This window comes from Montipora foliosa, chromosome 14, assembly GCF_036669935.1.
Source record: "Montipora foliosa isolate CH-2021 chromosome 14, ASM3666993v2, whole genome shotgun sequence".
Taxonomy (NCBI): domain Eukaryota; kingdom Metazoa; phylum Cnidaria; class Anthozoa; order Scleractinia; family Acroporidae; genus Montipora; species Montipora foliosa.
The window spans coordinates 22,159,838-22,163,400 of NC_090882.1; the positions used below are offsets into that span (position 1 = coordinate 22,159,838).

Below are 3,563 nucleotides of genomic sequence, written 5' to 3' on the forward strand. Positions count from 1 at the left end.
ATAATTTATTGACCACCATTTATGAATACGGTCTATGCCATCATCATGCATAAGGCCTATTGTAATGTACAACTGTAAATTACTGTTGTAACGTAACTTGAATACACTTGTAGACTACATGTGTCAGTTCCAGTGGGACCACTGCTGCAAGTAAAGACTCGATTGCTTCGACAGAGAGGCGATGTTTCTCCCGGAATTCACTTGGATTTTCAATATCAAAAAATTGTCTTTCCTCAAAATTTTTAGGCTGTCCTCGGGATTTCCTATTGTATCTTCTAATAATGAAAGGTAAATGAGATGCACATTTGGAATGACGAAATGCACTTCATAGAGCGGTTTTCAAATGAGTGTCGTAAAAAGTTGATAAAAGTGGCCCGAGAACTTTGAACCAATCACTGAGTTAAGTAATGCAAAACCAAAGTAATTCGCTAATTACTTTCGACACTCAATTGAAAACCGCTCTAACTGTTAAATTGCCAATTGAAGATGGATCGTCTGAATCAGAATAGAAATCAAATTCCAACTTTCATTTGCTTAAGGCTGAAACTAATTGACAAGAAGACGAGTCCCAAAGCACCTCTAGCAACCCCATGAGGAAAGAGACTGACAAGTCCACTTGGCTGTGGATATAACATTATTTCGACCATTTAAACTGCACGGTTGGCGGAAAGACAAAACATTCACTTGCTAGCCGAGAATACATGTGTTCCTTTGTTGAGTAATGAATTCATACAGAATTTTGAGCAAGCTTGAAGTTTTGGGGAAAAAAAAACAAAATGTGGTAGAGATGTTTTTCGTCTTGTGTGTGAAAACTCAATAAAACACTTTTTCCTGTAGTCATTACGGTAGGCAATCTGCAACCATGATGCCATTGGCGACAATTATATTGACAGACAATAAAATGATCAACACAATTCTTCTCCTCGAGAATCTCTATGAATGGCCAGTCAGGATGCTCTTTTCTCGACGATATTACAATGTTTCATATGTTTCTTTACAAGATATCTAAATTATGGCTATATCAGTAATAGTAAGTAATAGTAATAGTCTTTATTGTCAAAAGATAAAAGTACATATCTTTTGTTACATTCTAATCGCCTATACACTCAATAAAAATCTACCCTAAAAATAAAACTAGTTAAACTACAAATGCATTATATAAAAACTACGTAGAAACTACATTTCTACTTTGTATTTAAAAATCAGTCTATTTACATAAGATGTCATAAATCGTTCGGTATTAACCATGGGGAGAGCACACCGTTTTTTGCGCTAATTATATTTATTCTCCTTTTTTGGTGGTAAATTTGAGCCTAGTGGATGGTTATCTACAGAGGTAATAGCCTTTAAAATCTTACAGTCCTGTCTATATGAAAGATCCTTAATGGAAACCGGAAAAGAACAAAGCAGCGCTTGTGGCAACGATCTAAAAAATGTTGTATAATATTCAAATCTGGTTCTGACGCTCCATACACAGAAAGGCAATATGCAAAATTCGGAAGAACTAAGGACTTAAATAAATGGTTTATCTCTACTTGAGAGCATTGCTCCTTTCTAAGGGACCTTAAAACATGCAAACATCTGTTTGCTTTGACTAATTTCTGTCTTACATGTTCACTGAACTTGCAGTTACTTTGAAGGGTAACCCATAGTAAAGACAGACTCTTACACTGTGGGATATTGCAAATTTGCTTATATTGCGTGTTATTGTTCTTCTTCCTAACAACGAGTTCCTTGCATTTGCTATGGCTACAAATCATATTATTCTCTCTAGACCAATTTAAAAATAGTTCTACTAAACGGTCACACGGATCAGAATTACTGCTTACAGGAGCTACGATAGTGGAGTCATCTGCATATTTAAAAAGAGCAGGAAGGTCATCATGAAAAATATTTAAAACATTAAGAAAAACATTAAAAATGTAAGGGCCGCTAACACTTCCCTAAGTCATACCCTTGTTGACTTCCTCCCAAGTACAAACATGGTTACCATATGAAACACGCTGTTGTCGTTCATGCAAAAAACTGTGGTACCAATTAATTACATATGGGTTTAGCGGTAGCTAAATGATAAATCATTACATCGCCCGTTTGAAGAAAGGGGTTTCCCACTGAGTGTGCATTGATCAATCTATACATTGATATCGATTGTTGTCTCCTAACGGGTTTGCATCGAAAATTAAGAGATCACGCAACAATTTAGACTAGAAAGTCTCTCTTTTGCTCTAAATCGTTGAAAGGAACGAACACTTCAAGATGGCTGAAACTGCGGGTGGCAAATACCGCGGGCGTTTGTTAGAGCGAAGAGAGAGACTGGAATGGTTTCATATTGCGTTTAGGAACCCCAGTGACAGACTGACAGCTCTTATCATCCTGCCTGCCATGCAGTGGAGATAATGTATAGGTAATGTTCGTTCGCCAACAAAACTTCGATACCATGTAGCACTTTTATTTTGCGGTATAATCCGCAAAATGCAAGACCCGTAAAAATATCATGCTACACGGTAGGGTGATGCGCGATTATTCCAATCCAAAAAAAACAGGAACAAATAAAAATCGGTTCATGTCGAATTTTTGCCGTTTATGTACTGAGAGTTCCTTCAAAATAAATTATGGCAATTTTCCATCGAAAAGCAGCGTCGGTGAGCCTTCAGATTCCCAAGAATCGAACACATCGTACGTGAGCATGGATAATATTTTTAACGTCTCATGTCAGAAGGGAGAAGAAAGGCTTTCCCCGAACATTATTTTGGAGAAGCTTGGATTTACTACATTTTAAAGTTACTCGCTTTCTCCTTGTGTGAAAGAGCAACAGATGATCCCAGGACAAAGGAAGCGATGTCGCCGAAGGAAGATTCAAGCAAATGCAATTGGCCACACGCCAGCAAAAGTCTTCAAGACTACCGCAGATGATGATGGAAGCAAGGAATGCATGCTTGATGTTTAATCCTTAATTTCTGGTGAAACGACAGTGGACAAAAGCCAACTTTTGCTTGATTATTTTGGCCATCTTTGAATCGGAAGAATCGGAGAATAATTTCAAAAGCGTGTTAAGGTGAAATCATAGAATTGGAGAATGAAAGTCTAAAGCAAGTCGAACATTTCAGTCGTAAAATAGGTAGAATCGGAGGCTTTACTCCTAAAATTGGAAAAATTTAGAGGTTTAAAATCGGAAAATAGTTCCTGTAAATCGATGTATACTATTTCTACGATCATTCGCATTTGCTGGAGCATCCTTGCGGTACAACATAATAATAATCACGGTTGGCACAACATCATCGACTACAGCGATAACACTTTTTGCAACGGAAGAAACCTGTGGGCAGAATGGCCAAAATATCTTTCTTTCCAAGAAGAGCGAATGCTGCTCCTACTCTTGTTTAAATTCTCATCGTAAACGGCCTCCAAATTACCATGAAAATAGAGTTGATTGACATTTATCAAAGTTGATGTCGTCGCTTTTCCCGAGATCGACCAATAAGAACTCTCCACCACCAGAGTGCCAGGGTTCCAAAACACAGTATGAAACCATTGCAGTCTCTCTTTTTACTCTAACCAATGCC

General features: G+C 37.6%; 1 protein-coding gene across 3 annotated transcripts in view; it reads right to left on the reverse strand.

Annotated features, from left to right (window-relative positions):
- Positions 1-872: 872 nt before the first annotated feature.
- LOC137985148 (tetratricopeptide repeat protein 28-like) overlaps positions 873-3,563 on the reverse strand; it is a 49,937-nt gene continuing 47,246 nt past the window's right edge. For all 3 annotated transcript variants that reach the window (XR_011119248.1, XM_068832648.1, XM_068832647.1), the window contains one exon: positions 873-3,563. This exon is cut by the window's right edge and continues 2,346 nt beyond it. The gene's annotated coding sequence lies outside the window, so the exon portion shown is untranslated.